At 38.7% G+C, this 20,372-nt stretch overlaps 1 protein-coding gene across 2 annotated transcripts in view; it reads left to right on the forward strand.

Moving 5' to 3' along the window:
* The window catches only part of NIBAN1 (niban apoptosis regulator 1), a 167,016-nt gene that overhangs the window by 47,270 nt on the left and 99,374 nt on the right, over positions 1–20,372 (forward strand). The window lies entirely within an intron of this gene.

A 20,372-nucleotide genomic window follows, 5' to 3' on the forward strand; every position in this document is an offset into this window, starting at 1 on the left:
GCTTAACCGCTGTGCCACCCAGGCGCCTCTTGATTCCTGTTTTTGATCTTACTCCTATTGCTATCTCTGGAGGTTTGCTTCTGCTCTATCTGCTGGGTGCAGTCTCACAACTGGCTAGATGATGAAATGTGATGATGTTTAAAGCACCAAACACAATGTTCAGTGCAAGTTAGACAAATCTCCCTATTAGCATTTCCTGAGAATCTTATCTAGCAGGTATACTCTAACACTTTTGACTAAGCATTAATGGAGCTGACACAATTAGCCAGCATTTGTTTTATCATTATATTAAACAAACAAAACAAAGCAAAACAAAACCCAACTTTATTTTTTTTTTAAAGATTTTATTTATTTATTCGACAGAGATGGAGACAGCCAGCAAGAGAGGGAACACAAGCAGGGGGAGTGGGAGAGGAAGAAGCAGGCTCATAGCAGAAGAGCCTGATGTGGGGCTCGATCCCAGAACTCCAGGATCACTCCCTGAGCCGAAGGCAGACGCTTAACCACTGTGCCACCCAGGCGCCCCCAAAACCCAACTTTAAATTAAAGTGTACAATCCTTTTGGTGGGGAAAAATTTCAGAGGGAAATTCTTGCACAAGTGAGTTTATTCCTTAAAAACTAAATGAGTGCCTTAAAAACATATTTCNGCAGGGGGAGTGGGAGAGGAAGAAGCAGGCTCATAGCAGAGGAGCCTGATGTGGGGCTCGATCCCATAACGCCGGGATCACGCCCTGAGCCGAAGGCAGACGCTTAACCGCTGTGCCACCCAGGCGCCCCTAAAGTGTACAATCCTTTTGGTGGGGAAAAATTTCAGAGGGAAATTCTTGCACAACTGAGTTTATTCCTTAAAAACTAAATGAGTGCCTTAAAAACATATTTCTTCTTCTCTTGAGGTTAAAAACATTCTTCTAGGAAGTTGCTATTTACAGATAATAAGTGCCATAGACTTTTTTTTTCCAAACTTTTAGAAACCAGACTTACTAAATCTCACTTAAGTAGTCAAAGGACAACACTATTTGGAAATATCTTAAATGTTATGATTTTAGGGCACTTGAATATTTAAAGGACAATAAAAGTAATTATTTGTTAACATGAATTGTTCTTTTTTAATTGTGGTTTTGGGGTGATAAAAATAGTTTATCTCATGATCATGTGGTGATTGTACAATTATAAACATTTGTCAAAACTCATTGAATTGTACTCTTAAAGTTAGTGAATTTTATTGAATGTAAATTATGCTTCAATAATGCTGACCAAAAAAGTAAAGTAGTCTGGGATTTAGAAAAGCTCACTAGAATTACAAGGAAGGGGGTTTCTATGGACAACCCATGACACCAAGGTCATAGAGGGGAACAGAAATTATTATTTTAACCAGAAGCCATATGTAATGAACTATTAAGGACAATGATTTTGTTTCATTGTACTTTACATGCTTATTATTATTTTTTTAAAGATCTATTTGTTTATTTGAGAGAGAGAGAAAGAGCACAAGTGGGAGGGGCAGAGTGGGGAGAGAATCTCAAGCAGACTCTGAGCTGAGCGCAGAGCCCAACATGGGACTCGATCTCATGACCCCGAGTTCACGAGCTGAGCTAAAACCAAGAGTTGGACACTTAATCGACTTCGCCTCCCAGGAGCCCCTATTGTACTTTACGTGCCTATCATACTCCCCAGTATGTTTGAGATCTTCCCACAGTGACAGTCACTTGTTTGTGTAGAGGTGGAGTGGGACAGCAGTGAGGGGCTGGGAGTGGGTGTGCCTCACACGAAAATGAAGGGGGTGAGTAGCCAGTGAGGATGGAGAGTGGGGGTAATTATTCCTTCTACTTTGACCTGCATCAATTCATTTACGATAATTATGTGCACATAATAAACATTTAATATATTTTGACAGAATCATGTATTAAAATTATAATATAGAAGCAAAAAATGAGAAAAGAAACAGTTAAGCCAAAACTGGTATTTTTATATAATCACTGGTTCTTTAAAATTGGGACTACATGCTTAAAATAACCCAAGCACAGAATCATAGTTGAGCTAAATCAATTGCTTATTTCAACTGACTGAATGTTCTTGACAATGATGGCAGAATTGATGCTTTTGCCAGGATTACTGTTAATTATTACTACTCTTAAAAGTATTGGGTTGATTATGCCCTGCTATGGCAGTTAATGGGGGCACTTATTTGCCTTGAATTTTAAATAATAGTTTAATAATATAGAATGGTTTTATTTGTGCAATTGTGTTCTCTCTACCCGGTGTTTTCAGACCTTTACTAAGCAGTTATTATTTTGTTTGTACTGTTTCTCTGGAGAAAGTTTCTCTCTTACCAATTCAAAAATAAAATATGTCTACAAAGGATAGCCCTTCATAAAAATAGAAGGGAAAAAATTCATCCATGGGTCTATTACTCAATGATAAAAACTGTTATTGTTTTAATATAGTTCCTTCCAGCCTTTTTTTCTCTGCCCAGCTGGTTTTGTTTCTTTTACTTCTTTGTGATCTCCCTCTCTATAAAAGTCTATGTTCACTTTTTTCTTGGTGTTTCTTACTTTTATGACGTGCATTTTACATTAGTTTTCTCTCACAAATACATTTTAATGTTTGCATTCAATTTAAAATATACCATACTTTACTTCCCTGATCTTAGATCAGGAATTACATTACTTTTTTATGGAAGAAAAATTTTATTTGCTTCAACTTTTATATAACTTTAAAGTAACAGATAAACTATTAAATTTCATAATAATTTATATGTCTAAGGTCAAACTACTGGATTCTAAATAATCTCGGATGGTTATATAATCAAAAGAGAGATGTTCTTATTTCACATTTAAGATGTTTTTTTAAGGGATGCCTGGGTGGCTCAGATGGTTAAGGGTCTGCCTTCCGCTCAGGTCATGATCCCAGGGTCCTGGGACTGAGTCCCACATTGGGCTCCCTGCTGTGCAGGGAATCTGCTTCTCCCTCTGCCTGCCCTTCCCCCTGCTTGTGTTCTCTGTGTCCCTCTCTCTCTCTCAATCTGACAAATAAATAAATAAAATCTTAAGATGTATCCTTGAGATTTTTTTTTTAAAGATTTTATTTATTTATTTGTTAGAGAGAGCAAGAGAGAGAGCAGAAGTAAAGGGAACAGCAGGCAGAGGGAGAAGCAGGCTCCCCACTGAGCAAGGAGCCCGATGTAGGACTCAATCCCAGGACCCTGGGATCAACCTGAGCCGAAGGCAGAGGCTTAACCAACTGAGCCACCCAGGGATTCCTTCCGTGAGATTTTTAATGATTTAATGATTTGTATATATTTTGATGGGAAACTTAAAAGATTTTATATACAATACAACTTCTTTCTTTTTGGTCTCTCTTGACTATCTTCTTACAGTCTCTTTAAATAGCTTAAAAGACTAATTGGTTGAGTTATACATCTTTGTGATAATCTAGTCATGGACTCTGAGTTTCTCTCTTAAGATAAAGCCCTTGATTTTCCATTTTTACACATCTTGTGGGTTTCCTACTCCTCAATCCTCTCTTGTTGACGGCTCAAAACCACTTCCTCTTTCAAGCTTGCCTCATTTCCTGTCCATTCATTTCTCTGGCTTTGGTTGGCAGGTCTTATTTATTTAAAACCATAACAACTAAGATATATATATATATACACACACAGGCACACACACACATATACACATACACATATACACACACACACACATAATATAAATAAGATCCATATATGGTATAGATATTTATGATACACATAAGATGTATGTATATATTTCTTTCTTTCTAGTCCTGCATAATTGAGTGAGACAAAACTTTTCATCTCTCCCTCCTAAGGGAATTTCCTTCAATCTGTAGATTATTTTTGAGTATATGTGGTTTAAAAATTGTGTTTTGGTTATTGTGTAGTGCTTGCTTTGTTTATTTGTTCATCTAGAGATTTTTACGTAGCCTGTGACTCATAGAAGGTATTGTGTATCCAGATGTATTTTATGCTCATTACCTAGGATGTTTACAGACGTTCCCCTCCCCCCCCAGGAAGCAAATATGCAGCTGCTTTGTGGAGCTCACCTGCTGCCGTTACCCAGATATAGACACGTCCGAAGCACCACAGACGCCCTACACAGAAAACAGGAGAACAGATGACAAAATAGCTCGCTTCTTTTCTCCTTAATGGTCTTTCTTTTATTTTTATTTATTTTTTTAAAGATTTTATTTATTTATTTGACAGAGATAGAGACAGCCAGCGAGAGAGGGAACACAAGCAGGGGAAGTGGGAGAGGAAGAAGCAGGCTCATAGCAGAAGAGCCTGATGTGGGGCTCGATCCCAGAACACTGGGATCACGCCCTGAGCCGAAGGCAGACGCTTAACCGCTGTGCCACCCAGGCTCCCCTAATGGTCTTTCTTTTAAAATTATTTCCAGCCTGAATTTGGAACTGTTTTGTTTTTTTAATACATAGCGAATTTCTAATTTTCAGACTGTTTAAACCTGATTCTTTTCCCTCTCATGCAGAGTTAGATTAAATCAACCAAGTATTTTTGTGACACCTAAGAATGGTCTTAATCTCAATGTTTACCTTACAACTTTCTTTGTAAATGTGTAGTTTCAATGATTTGCTCCCAGTGGGACAGTAAAATTCAGATTGGATTTGGAGAAAAGGAATAAACTGCTCCTTGTAGCCCGGGGCTGCTGTGAGCAGATCAGCTTGATTCATCAATAGATCAGGACAGTCCAGTTTGTACCAGATCTCTACACGCTTCGGATTACTTATTTTTACTTTATTTTTGCAATTTGTCTCATACTTAATCAGTATATGTACTAATATGCTAAACATATTCTTTAGGATGAGTCTTTCTGACAAATTATTATTTATTTAAAGCCTTTCTGGTTCCCCAATGAAGGGAAAATAAACTCACAGTGTGNTACATAGCGAATTTCTAATTTTCAGACTGTTTAAACCTGATTCTTTTCCCTCTCATGCAGAGTTAGATTAAATCAACCAAGTATTTTTGTGACACCTAAGAATGGTCTTAATCTCAATGTTTACCTTACAACTTTCTTTGTAAATGTGTAGTTTCAATGATTTGCTCCCAGTGGGACAGTAAAATTCAGATTGGATTTGGAGAAAAGGAATAAACTGCTCCTTGTAGCCCGGGGCTGCTGTGAGCAGATCAGCTTGATTCATCAATAGATCAGGACAGTCCAGTTTGTACCAGATCTCTACACGCTTCGGATTACTTATTTTTACTTTATTTTTGCAATTTGTCTCATACTTAATCAGTATATGTACTAATATGCTAAACATATTCTTTAGGATGAGTCTTTCTGACAAATTATTATTTATTTAAAGCCTTTCTGGTTCCCCAATGAAGGGAAAATAAACTCACAGTGTGAAAGAAATAGTTTTGGAATGGAGTTTTTTTAAAGAATTAGAAAGGTACTAACAGGTTTTTTGTTTTTTGTTAAGATTTTATTCATTTATTTGACAGAGAGCACAAGCAGGGGGAGCAGCAGAGGGAGAGGGAGAAACAGGCTTCCCACCCAGCAGGGAGCCTGACATGGGGCTCAATCCCAGGACCCTGGGATCATGAACCTAGTTGAAGGCAGATGCTTAACCAACTGAGCCACCCGGGTAGCCCCCTACAGGTTTAAATGTTGGTATAAATGTTCCATTTTTTTTTGAAGATTTTATTTATTTATTCGACAGAGATAGAGACAGCCGGCAAGAGAGGGAACACAAGCAGGGGGAGTGGGAGAGGAAGAAGCAGGCTCATAGAGGAGGAGGAGCCTGATGTGGGGCTCGATCATAATGCCGGGATCACGCCCTGAGCAGGGCAGATGCTTAACCACTGTGCCACCCAGGCGCCCCATAAATGTTCCATTTTTAAAGCAAACTAATTTTCCACTTGGTTTCCCCTTAGTCCTGTGGTGGATAGAGGTTGAGAAGTTGGGTAGGGAAAATGCTGTACTACTGAGTATAGAACTAACATTACTAACATTACAATATCAATCCAACAAATATTTATCAAGCATACCATGGACCTGTTACTGACCTTTCTAGGCTCCCAGGAGTCAAGGATGAGAAATGCAGCTTTAGTGAGCTGTGGAGCTATATTGTGAGAGACAGTAGGAAATGCATGACAGAGTGTAGGAGAGGTTGGGATGGCAGACGTGCATGTGGGAGTCATCAGGGTGTATAGTCTGCAGTGGGATTGTGTTTCAAGGGGAAGGGTGGCTGATTAAGAAACAAAGAGGAGGTGATGAGTCTGGGAACAGTGGGTTTGGGATACTGTTCAAGAGGTTTGATGGTGAAGGGGAAAAAGCAGGGCAGTTGCCCGAGAGGTAGATGAGGTGGTTTTGTTCTGTTTTCCTTTAGAATTGAGTACATGTTAGGGCTTAAAGGTGAAAAGGAAGTGAAAAGAAAGATAATGACAATCCAAGAAAAGGAACATAACTGATGGGGTAAGCATTTGGAGGAAGAAGATTGGGATGTCGTCCTTTTGAGAGAGGCAGAGAAGAGGAAAGTATAGTGGATGAGGAGATGAACTTGAAAATGGATAGGAGAGAATTGAGACTTCTCTTTGTTTTCTGGAAAGAGGAAGTCTTCTGGGAGTAAAGGGGGAGTAGGGAAGGGAGCCTGAGGACACTGATGAAGATAGAACAGCTGCTGGGGAGAGTGGACGAGGCAGTCACCCAGGATGAGAAAAGGCTTGCTGAATAGTGTTGGGTCCAGCCCAGGCTGGATGGAGCTCATTTGTTTGTAGTGGAGCCAAACACACAGCTTCGTTATGTCTTCTGCTCTGCTGGGACGCCTGCAGGAATGCTATTAAATACCAAACTGTCCCAATCATAAGAATCAACTGGAAGAACATATAGAGAATACAGGATTTCCAACCTGTCTTGGGTACATTCTGATTCAGTGCGTCTGATGTAGGGAATGGAATTCTCTATTTTTCTAGATCTCTTAACTAAAAAAAAAGAACACATTGTAGTGGTTACACAATTTGTTTTAAAAGGAAGCCTTTTTTTTTTATGATTTATTTGACAGAGAGAGAACAAGCAGGGGAGCAGCAAGCAGAGAGAGAGGGAGAAGCAGGCTCCCCGCTGAGCAAGGAGCCCGATGTGGGGCTCAGTGTGGGGCTCAATGTGGGGCTGTCTCCCAGGACCCCGAGATCATGACCTGAGCCAAAGGCAGACACTTAACCGACTGAGCCACCCAGGTGCTCCTAAAAGGAAGAGTTTTGATAAAATATGCAGGAACTCAAGCTGAACCACACTAATTTAATGACTCCTTAATAAAACACAAATCTTGATATTTTTTATTTAGTAATGGACTAATTATACTTGGGGGCAAAAATGGCAAACAAAATCAATTTACTCTGTCAATATATTTTCCAGATCTGTTGACTAGGAACCTAAAACCTTTTTCTAAACTGAAATAACCCATTTGATTTAATTTCCACATTGTTTTAAACGTGCCTTCTTGTGGGGACTTAATAAACTCCAGAATGTCAATTATGTGTGAAGTGTGGATGAGAAGGTTTAAACTTTGTTGCAGAAGATATGATTGAGTACATGGAAAATCCAAGACAACTTAAAGATAAATTAATTTACAGAATTTTTTTTTTAAGTTTTGGGGCATAAGGCAAACATATAAAAGTTAAGCGCTAGTAATAACCAATTAGAAAATGGACAAGAAAAAAGATTCCATTCATAAGAGCAAGACAAATTCATATGAAATTGGGACTTAGGAATCAATCTAACAAATCTGTGCAAAAATCTTCATAGAAAACTTGAATGAATGAAGAGATAGGCCATGCCAGTGAATGAGAACAGGGCTGCTGAATACAAATGTTCAGGATATTCATAGCATAAGGCTCCTAACTAAGGAGGGGCAAACAGAGGCTAAAATCCAGCCTGTGTGGCATTTTCCACTCATGTGATGCTGGCTGCCTCTGGGCTGAGGAAGGGTAGCTTTTCCTAGTTTGCACATAAGTGCTGTACGGGCTAGCAGCATTCTTAGATGGAAAGATTATGTCATAAAGCTATCAGCTTCATACTAATCACAAGTTCACTGTTTTTCCAATCAAAATCCTGACACTGTTTTCCTATGGGACTTGACATAATTCACCCTAGGTTCATATGAGAGAGCACTGGCTAGAGAATATCCAAGACGATTTGAAGATGAACCGAGTGGAAAGAGTTTACACTCCTGAGACCAGAAATTCTTGTAGCACTATAATAATTAAGACAGTACGGTACTAAGAGCACAGAGATAGACAATAGACCTATGGAATAGACTAGAGAGCTCAAAAGCAACTCATTCAAATATCAGACATGAGGACATGTTGGGAGAAATGTGGACTACGTAATAAGTAGCATTGGAATAGTTAGTTATCTGTATGGTAAAGTATGGATTTCTTAATCATATTATACACAACAAATTAATCCAGTTTGTAAAAAGCTTTATGCTAAAGTCCTTTTATTTTTATTTTATTTTATTTTTTTAGAGAGAGAGAGAGCAGGTGGGGAGGGGCAGAGAGAGAGAGGGGGAGAGAGAGAGAGAGAATCTTAAGCAGGCTCTACACTCAGTGCAGAGCCTGATACGGGGCTCAGTCACATGATGCTGAGATCACGACTTGAGCTGAAATCAAGAGTCAGAAGTTTAACCGACTGAGTCATCCAGGTGCCGCCTAAAATCCTTTTAGAAGAAAATGTGGGAGAACATCTTTATAAAGAAAATAGCAAGGGAGGATTTCCTAAACCAAACATTAAAAACAAAACTGGAGAGAATTGGATAGTTACATCTGATTCCATTAAACTTTAAAACTGTTGTTCAGCACTATAATCCAAGAGAAAAGACAAGCCACAGATAGGGAAAAGACAAGTGAAATGTTTTATCTGAGAAGGACTCATACCTAAAATTGACAAATAATGCCTACATGTTGGTAAGAAGAAGACATAAGGGGAGAAGATATGAATCCACAAAATAAGAAACCTGAATGACCAATAAATATATGGAAGGATGCTCAACTCACTAGTAATCTGATAAATGTAAATTAAGGCACCATTTTTCACCCATCAACATAGACAAAAATGTGTAAGTAGGACAATTCCTAGAGTTTCTAAGGATGTGGGAGGATGGGAAGAAGGAAACTCTCATACTCTGCAGTTGGGATGTGAATGACACAGCCCCTTGGGAGAGAAATTTGGCATTATCAAGTGCAGCTGAAGATGTTCACACTTTGCCCCAGTATTCTAGACACACACTCTGGAGAAATGCTTGCATCTCTGAACCATACGTGTTCACATCAGCCTTGATTGTAAGAGCAAAAAGGAAACAAGTGAGAGGCCCATCAACAAGGAGATAAATAAATTGTAGTATGTGTTAGAAGTATAGATACCAGTTAAAATGAATAAACTGAAAGTAAATATCATATATGTACATAATATAGGAGACCTATCTATCTATCTGCCATAAGCGAGCTGCAGAATGACAGTTAGAATTAAGTTAGAAAATGTGCATAACAATGCTATTAGCTATAAATGGATAGATACATATGTTGGAAGCATCCAAAATGACTTATAGGAATAAATATCACTTTGAGTATAGTGGTGCCTCGTAGTGTTGTGGGGCAGGGTAGAGAGGGCCACAAAAGTAGCTGCAGTGTTTTAAGACATTTTTGAGCAAATATGGCATAACATGAAGACTTTGTTTAGCTAGAGAGTGGGAATATATGTTATACACCTTACTGTTCCACATGTTTGAAATACTTCATAATTAAAGAAAACACAGACATAGACAAAACTCTTGTTATTAGTGGTATATCATTCAATACATCCCGTCTCTTGACTCATATAAAGTAGGATATAGAGAAGGGAGTAGAAAAACTTTGCTGAAGACATTTCAGATATTGTGTGGATGATGGGCCTGGTCCATAGCAGTACCTTTTAACCTTGATTTGGTACAAAACACATTCTTAATCAGTAAATAAGAAAATCTACTTAATTAGTGAATTTCCCAGGGAGCCTTATGATATTAGCCAGCAAAGACTGTAGCTTTAATTGAGACAGTGATGCCATTTAATTGGAACACCTGAATAAGATTAAGGGGCACTCAGATAAGGTCAGCTTGTTTCCCCCACACCCAGAGCTTTGCTGGGTCCCTGCCTTCTTGCTGGCAACTTCTGCCAATTGGGATGAAGCTTAGCCAAATGCTTTTACTGCATAAATCACTTAATGGAATGTTTTAAATACAGATTCCATGCATTTCAGGATGTGTTCTGAAAGACATTGGCATGCAGATTCTACTGATAAATTTAGAAGTCATTACATTGAAGCACAGACATTTGCATTGTTTTTAATTTGTTACTGACCCGACTGCTTAATATGTATAGATTAAATGAAATAAATTGATAATTATGTTGGGACTCAGTAATGTATTTTGATTGGTTATATCTGTATTGTCAGAGTTGTCCAGAGAAACAGAACCAACAGGAGAAAGAGAGAGAGAGAGAGAGAGATTTTTAAAAATAAGGAGTTAGAAAATAAAACAAAACAAAACAAAAAATAAGGAATTGGCTCATACAGTTATGGAGGCTGATGAGTCCCAAGACCTGAGGTCAGCAAGCTGGAGACCCAGAGGAGCTGATGGCATAGTTCCACTCTGAAAGTCAGCAGGCTAGAGACCCAGGAAAAGCCAATGATTCAGTTCAAGTCAAAAGACCAAAAAAGACCCATGTCCCAGCTCAAGGAAGTCAGGAAGAAGGAAATTCCCTCTTATTCAGCCTTTTTGTTTTATTCTGGCCTTCAACTGATTGGACGAGGTCCACCCACGTTGGGGAGGTCAGTCTTCATTATTCAGTTTACTTATTTAAGTACTCACCTCATCCAGAAACACCCTTACAGACACATCCAGAATATCTGGGCACCCCATGGCTCAGTAAAGTTGACATGTAAAATTGACCATAACAACATCTTTCTACCCAAATTTAAAATCATTTCTCAAGACTTTCTGATAATATGGTTTTTATTATCAAATAATACTTACATTCCTCTCTTAATAAAAAAGAAGTGCTTGAATTCTTCCACAAAAATTAATGTAGTATTTGTAGAAAGAAAAAGTCTGCTAACAACATTGACACTTATTTTTTAAAATTTTTTTCATAGATGTTCTATTACTAACTAGTTTTATGACCACGGGCCAGTTTATTTCTTGATCTGAACACAGGAGGATGTTGGAATTTATTATTATGATCCCATTCAGCTCTAGAAGTCTGTAACTTTGATCTTCATCAATGTATGGGAGTTGCAGTGTGATTGGCATTGGCATGTCTGTGCTACCAACCAAATGAACTCAAGTTGCTTTTCTAGGGTTATTGTGGAAGGCAGTCCCAGTTATTTACAGCTCTCCTTCATATTTAATTTCCTTGGTGCCTATAATGACTAGCTTAAAGTAAACGAATCTCACCTTTGAGGCTTGGACTCCAAGCAAAGCCAAACTTATGAGGTTTCAGCACATTTATTAAGTACTGTGTGAACTTACTTTATAGAAGAGCAATTTCCATAGAAAAAATGGTGGCTCCGTAGAACTTGATACTATCTAATCAGCACTATTAGAGGGTTTGGTGGGTCTTTTTCTGTCTCCTTTTTTAGAGTATCACATATAATAGTTTGAATAATTTTTCGCTAATGTACATGACTCAAGACTATTTTAGTTTATGGGCATCTGGGTGGCTCTGTGGGTTAAGCGTCTGCCTTTGGCTCAGATCATGATCCCAGGGTCCTGGGTTTGAGCTCTGCATCAGGTTCCCTGCTTAGCAGGGAGTCGGCTTCTCCCTCTGCCCTTCCCCCCACTCATATGCACATGCTCGTTCTCTCTCTCTCTCAAAAATAATTAATTAATAAAATCTTAAAAAAAAGAATATTTTAATTTAGTGATTAACTGTTCCACTGACTGGCAACCATTAGACTGTCAAAAAAAGCAAAATTGGACTATGTGATGAGCTGTATTTTAGACTGTGCTAGATTCAACTTTATTATTGGAGATATTTGGGTTGTTATCAGAAAACTGTATTCCAAGGACACAGTGCCTCACCAAAGCAAGTGGACAGGAATTAGAACCATTTTGGCAGTTCTTAAATTCTTGTGAGGATAAGTTAGAGCATGCTAAAATAATTTTCACTAATGAGTACTTTATCTGCCTTGTAAATAGTTTCAAAAAGTTAGCTGGCCTACAGAAATGTTGACTAGTTTATGAAGTTCTTCCTGGTCCCTCCCAAGCCTAGCATTATCGTCTTTCATTTTCCTAGCCAAGTCACTCCTACTTATTGTTCCCCATATCCCCAGACTAACAAAACATTTCTCAAAAAATGTACTTTTTTTTTTTTTACTCTAATGGCATAGATTCTTGAGAGAGAAGTAGAAACTGTAATAGAAAACATTTCAAACAAATGCACTTCTGCGTGGGTGAAAGAAAAGTGGAATGAAGAAAAAAGAAGGAATATCATTAGGAAAATAAAAGAGAAACCTGAAAAAGACACCAGAACCTATTGTCTTGGAAGGGAAATCACTTAGTAAAATTCCTAGGCTTGTTGCCTGGTTTATTTTAAGTCTAGCCTGATTTCTTTTAATGTGCATATTGTGTTCATTTACATGGTTGCAATCTGAAAGCAATATTTTCAGGATTCTGGAATAATCTGAGAGCTTCTGATAAAATATGTGCAGAAAATTTTAAGAACTATAATTAGACTCAAAAACAGCAAAGGAAATCTCATTGTTTCTTTCTGAATTTTAGTTATATATTTTCTTCAAAACCAAAAAAGGTTGTCTAATGGGCAACCATGATTCCTTCCGAATTCATAGTTTTGTGATGCTTTCTGAAAAAGTAGCTCTGTCAGATTGGTTTAATTTTCTCTTTCACACGCTTTCCTCTCGTTTTTATGAAGAAAAAGACAGCCAATCTGCAGCTTCCTTTGGGGACATTAGACAGCTTAGAGAAGTGGCAAAATAAACAAGATTTATTCTCATCAGATGTGTCATGGGAAAATTGGAGGCATGCTGTGAGGTAATGGCAAAATGATCTTGAAAATTTCCAAGCACTTTTTCCAAATGAAATGGAAGAAATTTAAAGTTAGCTTCCGCCTAATTATGGCTAAAGAAAAATGTGTACATAAAAATATGGAAATTATATATATATAATCTTCCAACAATACTATTATAGTTTCTTCCTCTAAAAAAAGAGGAGGGCAGACTTAAGGTCTTAACAGTTAGCTGATCTCTGGAATAGCTCACTACAGGGGTTTTTAATTTTTCTATAGAATACAGTAATGGGAATTGCAACGTATAATATGGTAGTGTTTTTTCCCTTTCTTAGTGTCTCCTCCGTTTCTCTTCTATTAACCTGTGAAGGTATTTTCTACTAAATACCTAGTGCAGATAAGCACCTTAATTCATTTCAGTGCTGTGGTCATTTGTAGAAAACATTATTTTTGTTTCTGCTGTTAACCTTAAAACTGCCCTTTATCCTACCAGCAGAAGATGGGTTCATTCAGGAATAACAGAGAATTACAGCCTGGCACAAGCAAGTCCACGGAACAAAGGAGAGGAATGCTCTTTATAGAGGAGAAGGGGAAGTTGGGAAGATTATTACAAACAAGAATTCCATTGGAATAAACTGGGAGCTCAAAGTATAGTGGCTTTTCATTGGCTGAGTTGTGACTTCCTCTCATTGGCTGGGCTATTGCGAGGGGAGGAAAACCTTTCTTCCTCGTGCTGGGATAGTCCGTCTCTTCCTATTGGATTTACAATCGGAGGAGGGGTGGGGTTTGAGGAGCCCCCACTGCGGAACCTCCTGACTCCATTTCAGTTAGGTTTTCCTTTATGAATTTTCGCGCTTTTCACCCACTGGAGTTGGTGTCTGGCCCCTAACATAGCGTCTTTAAGTGCATGTGGATTCACTGAATGCCCTTAACAGGCCCAGCTTTGTGGCCATAGTAAAGATACTGAACCATTCTTTGTTTATTCCTAAACCTGTCTGTTTTCTATCCAGATGCTTTCTGAATCTAGAGACTGACTGACTTTGAAATATTTAATATAAGCTCTTCGGAGTGTTTGTTATGTTTCTCTTCTGCGGCTTAATATCTGAATTAATAACAGAGAACATAAGGGGTTTATATGTCTCTTGTTTTTTAGCACAAAGTAGAATTTCTGCCAGGTAAGCTTTAGGGAGTAGATGGGATTAAGGCTGCCCGTGAAGAATTTTTGACTTTTCCTGTAGAATCTGTTCAAAAACTTATCACTCAAGCACCAATAATAAATGTGCTTAAATACACACACACACACACACACACACACACACACACACACATACACACACCATTTAGTTCAATTATAGAGAATCCAATTTATCCCCATTCTCTAAGGCATTTACTAGAAGAGAGAGTCCTTGGGCATTATTCTGTGTAATTAGATTTTTGCACCTTTGTATTGTGAATTGGGATTTCTGAATTCTCCACTCTAAGGTGCAAAGTGATGATGCTCAGAAGCCTGAGACTAAAGCTGATGTTATAATTCATCAGGACTTTTAAACTTTTATAATTTGAGAAACTCTGGGGAAAATAAACAATAGTGGTTATTATACTCTATTTTATAAATATTAAAAATATTTTATGTTTTAGATCTACTTCTCTTGTTCCTCCAAATTAATCTTCACCAGAAACCTCAACAGTTTTTAAGAAAATGTGTCAAAGGCTTAGTTAATAGTTAGTCCTCTTCTTATTGTGGCTTTGGCTCAGTTTTGGGGAAATAGCCACTTAGTTAAAATAAATCAATTTTTTAAAAAAATTTTGTATTTGCGGTGCCTGGGTGGCTCAGTCAGTCAAGCATCTGCCTTCTGCTCAGTTCATGATCCTGAAGCCCTGGGATCAAGCCCTGCGTCAGACTCCTGGCTCGGGGGAGTCTGCTTCTCCCTCTCCCGTTGCACCCCTTCCGCCCCCCCCCCCACTTGTTCTCTCTCTCTCATCATAAATAAATAAATAAAATCTTTAAAAAAATTTTTTTTGTATTTTTCTTCTTCATAGTAACAATAAAAATGGAACATCTGAAAATGGTGATTTTGGGGGGGTAATATCATAGGAAAAAACCAACGATGAAATGTTAAATAAATAAAACTGGATACAAAAATACAATATTCTCAACTATTAAAAAATTATAAAAAAGATTAGAAGGAAATATAGCAAAAATATGTTTGGATTTTTTATATCTTTCTGTACTTATGAGTTGTTTTTCTAAAAGTATTTGAAGCAGGGAGGAATCTGTGTATTTCAGAGAAGACTTTAGAATATATTATAGTTATATTGACACTGCGAATGATGGGAAAACTAGGAATAATCCACTATAAATAGTATCTTTCAAGAAAGGAAACTAACGATAGAGACTAGATTGGAGTTGAATTGCTGTAGAACTTGAAGGTTAACAAAGAAACTTCAAGGATAAAAAGATAATACAAATCTTTTAGGTTGTTCAGACTTCGTGTAAGTTTTACCTCATGGAAGACTTCATATACTTCCCATGATTACACATTGGTCAGGAAAAACAGATAAACTAAGGAAGGCTTTTGTTTGTAAATAATTCCCCACATATAATTTCGAGGACAAAATTAATATAAAAGCTTAAAAGGAATCAGTAAGTCTGATTTTTTTTTTTAAAAAAACAAATGAGTCGAGCTTTAAGAGTGTATATTTTTAGTAATAAATAGTTGAGGGGCGCCTGGGTGGCTCAGTCGGTTAAGCATCTGACTCTTGGTTTTGGCTCAGGTGGTGATCTCATGGGTCGTGGGGTCGTGATATCAAGCCAGTCTAGTCAGGCTCCATGCTCAGCTGGGAGTCTGCTTGAAAATTCTCTCCCTCTGCCCCTCCCCCCAACTCACTCACACTCTCTCTTTCTAAAAAAATTAATTAATCTCAAAAAAAAGGGGTGGCTGGGTGGCACAGCGGTTAAGCATCTGCCTTCGGCTCAGGGCGTGATCCCGGCGTTATGGGATCGAGCCCCACATCAGGCTTCTCTGCTATGAGCCTGCTTCTTCCTCTCCCACTCCCCCTGCTTGTGTTCCCTCTCTTGCTGGCTGTCTCTCTCTCTGTCGAATAAATAAATAAATCTTTAAAAAAATAAATAAATAAATCTCAAAAAAAATATTCAAGCACAGAACTGTGTCTTTCTCCTTTCTGGGGACATTGGTGTGAGTTTCAAGATTATGATGCTTTGTACTTTGCTTGACTCTTAAATATTTACTCAGCCATTCTTTCATTCAACAAATATTTGCTGAGTACATAAATACAGTATACCCTTGGAGGAGAGATAAGGTATATTTAAACAGCTGTAGCAAAGTGGAGCACAGTTTTGGAAGAACACAAAAGAAGGTGAGATTGTTTCCACCTGGGGAGAACCAACTTCTTTTTGGGTTGGAATCGCCATCTGGGCTTGAGGGATCTGAAAGTGGCTGGCAGGGCATTTAGGGGGAGAAAGGAGGGGTGAAGCCATGAGCATGTACAGGGGGCAAGGACATTTAGTTTGAGTAGGAGATGTAGGTAATCAGGACATTTGGGGCCAGATCACAGGGCCTTTGGCACTGGGCTAAGTGGTTACTACTCTGGGCAATGGGGAGCCTTTGAAGGTTTTTATGAAGGTAGTGACATGATCTTGTAGCAAGCTGTCAAATGAAACTTGTCAGGCCAGGACCCAGAAGACTGTACCTCCATGACCATGAGGTTTTGAAAAGAGTTCCCTGGGAGTATTAAGGGGAAGACTTGGTTCTCAAGGATGGGTCCCCATTCTAACATCTGGGCCTTGGTCACTTGTGCCAGGCTTCTCATGATTGGGGCCACCCGTGGTGACCAGCTTGGGCTCAGCCTCTCATGTTCTGCTCCATCAGCCCTGGACTCACTCTGGCCAATCCCCAGGACCTGCCTCTGCCATACTGACTAAGCTTTGGCTTATTTCCCATGACCCCCAGGATCTGTGTATTGGCACTGGCATTCCCCACCTCCCGCTCTGGTTTTGACTTTTTTGTCCCTCTTTTAGAGCTGAGAGCTAGTAGTTTTTTTGTTATTGTTTGTTTGTGCCCTGCCCCCCGCTCAACCCCGCGGTGATACTGAGGGCAGATGAAGAGACTTACACAGTGTTGAAGGTGTGCTGGTTGGGTTAGGGCCAAGGGGACGGGTCAAGAAATATTGTGGGAATAGAAGGGACAAGATCTATCATTGCTGATGACTGAATATGGGCGTGAAGGAGAAGGAATCAAAGGACAGTGCTGAGCTTTTGAGCCTGTACAAATTCGAACGGCTTTAAGGGGCCAGAAGATGCTTTTCTCACTTTTACAAAATCAGACTGAACCTAAGTGTCGTGAACAGAGCCGTTGAAGGGTCTTCTTTCAGCTTTGGTCCTGATGAGCTGGAAGGTGTTATGAGCAGCTTGGTCGAGTTAGTTCTACCAACACAATGCCCTGCACAGGCTGCAATAATTGAGTAGGATTGGAAGAAATGTGCCTCTGCCAGAAAAGCTGGTGTAGGAAAATGTGGAAGAAACCCTCCATTGATTCTAGTCTTTCTATTATTGATTAGCCTCTTTCTAGTGAAAAACAGTACTGTGTTTTACAATTTAGGAAAAGGAGGGTGATATGAAATTACAGCAGGGGTTTCGGGGGGTGGGGGGAGGATGAAGGCAGTTCAACCCTCAGGAATCTGGAAAGCTGTGGAAAACAAGCTGCTTTTGGCTGAGGCTATTTTATGTGGCGCCTGTGGGCTGATCCACTAATTGGAATGTGTTCATAGTGGAATATTAAATAGTAGTAATATTTAGTGAAAATTTATTGAGCAACTCGTGTCAGGCACTGCTCTGGGCACTTTTTTTTAACCTATATTTCATTTAATCCTCACAAAACCTGTGAAAATGGGCAGTTTACCCATTTTACAGGTAAGAAAATTGAGGCAGAGAGAGAGAGAGAGGCTGAATGTAATACAGTTACTAATTCATGCTTTTCACTGTGGTTCATTAACAGCAATGTTTTATTTAGTTGGTTTTCATTCAGGGATGCACTGAGGGTCTCTTACGTGCTGATAAGTGTTCCTGAAACATCTGTGAAAATGTAGGTTATGTTGGTTTTGAACCTGCAGTGAGTGGGATGGCTGCTCTGTATGCAGCTGGGCAGGATGGCCCCAGGTGAAGAGTTCCACAAGACAGCCTGTTTTTGTCTGCTCCCTGATTCCTTAGTTCAGCTTAAGGACCTTTCCCTAGCAGTTGGCTTGGGTACTCATCACCATTATCATCACTGATTTAATTACTATTGATTATTGAGCACTTTCTATGTGCCAGGCACCGTGCCGAGCAGTTTACTGCACTCTTTCATGAGTACCTACAGTAACACTACGAGAATGCTCCTCTTGTCTTCATTTTATGTGAGGGGAATTAACTTGCCTAAGGTCCCACTGCTGGTTAAGTAGCAGAGATGGCCTCAAACCCAAGTATGTCTGACTCCAGAGCCCATCTTCCTAACCACAGTGTATTTTGCCCCAACACTGGGCTTTTCTCTAAGTGTCAAGATCTGTACTTCGGTGTTCCTATATTTGGGCTTAGATAGGCTTAATCTAAAATCTAGATGCATTTTGAAAATCATTTTATATTCTTTCTGCCCTACAACTGATGATGTTGTTAGCTGTTTCATTCACATTTTGGACCAGTCATTAGGTTAATGACCAAAGGAAGCTGTAATCCCTTTTTTATAAATGCTGCCTGGTGGAAGACGTGTTGATACTCAAATCACAGAAGCATTTTTCTCATACATTGGGAGGGAGTGGTGGCATCATAACACCTGAGTAGAAACAGGGCATCCTTGAGTGAGGCTTTGTGATGTGGCAGGAAATCAAGTTTCAAAGCTTTGTAGAGCTCATCATAAAATGGCATCCACCTTCTTTCATATAAATCCAAGTGCTTGCAAGAGTGCAAAAATTAGTATCATAAATTAGCAGGCTGCTCTTCTGTTACACAAAATAGTGGTCACTTGGTCCCAAAGGGCAAATTTCGTTAATTGTTTATATGTTTCGGTGAGGTGAGACTCATTCTTATTGTGGGAATTCTTAAAAATACCCTACTCAGATGTAAGAAAATTATAGACAAGGATATAGAATTTTATTTCTTATGTGCTATATAAAAGCTAATAAAAATATTAACCAATTAGATAATTATAAAGCCTGAGTATATTAAAGTATTATGCAAATCCTGATTAATAGTCATACCCTGGACTCACAGAGCAAGCAAAAGCATGCCTGATTCAAATTATAGGAGCTTTTATTTGCATTTCTACAGAGCCTATTATTAATGGGTCTCAAAGCACCTTTCAAGTAATAGTTATTAAAGCCCATAAATATGACCCCAAAATGTCATTTTATTGAGGGAATAAGCAAGAATTCCCCTTTATCTCATACATAGTATGAGATCTAAATGCCTGAGCTAAAGTCGGATTCTCCATATAAAGAGATTACTCGAACACTATGGGTGTTTAGGGCTATGATTCCATAGGTATAGAAATTGGCAGCTATAAATTCAAGGTTCTCATATTGAATATCTCAATCTATGGAGTTAGAACTCTTCACTCATTTTTGAAATTTTACATGCATAATAGCTCTAAACAAATCTTGCCGGTATGTTATATTTTAATATTTCTCTGTGACTATATCAAATTTGAAAACAAAAATTATGCCAAGTTCACATGAAAGTATTTAAAAACATTTTGGAATGTTATATCAGGTTTATTTTTTCCCAAGATCTTATTTCAAGGACAAACAGCTTATAAGCACAGTCAGTGGGACCTGTGTTTATTTCCCTACTTTGTAGCAAGTCCTTGAAAGGTTGTGAGGATTTCTAATCTGTCCCAGAATATTCCTTTGCCCTTCCTCCCCAATTTCTTTTTCTCCTTTCCCTTCTTTGCAACTTCCCTACTCTCTAAAGCTAAGCACAGGTTGAAAAGCTCAAGAATTTTCCTAGTACCTGACTCCCTCTTCTTCTATCTTGAGTCCTCCCCCGCCATGATTGATCCTAAGCTTTATTTTCTTCTGGTGCTGAGAGATCAGAATGCAGTTGCTGGTCACTATTGTGAGGCAGCTGTACTCATGTTATACGTCAATGTCATATAGTTTCCAAGAAAAGTATGGACTAGTGAGCACCTTCCTTTATAATTAAGGACACTGGAGCCCAGAGAGAATGAGGGACTTGACGGAGGTCATCTAGCTTGTTTCTATCTCCCAGGAACTGGGACCACAGCTCATATCTTTAGACTCTTAAACCAAAGCTTTTCCCTCTACCTCATAGTAATTGTATAAGGCTTT

Source organism: Ailuropoda melanoleuca, chromosome 8 (assembly GCF_002007445.2).
Source record: "Ailuropoda melanoleuca isolate Jingjing chromosome 8, ASM200744v2, whole genome shotgun sequence".
In the NCBI taxonomy this organism is placed as follows: domain Eukaryota; kingdom Metazoa; phylum Chordata; class Mammalia; order Carnivora; family Ursidae; genus Ailuropoda; species Ailuropoda melanoleuca.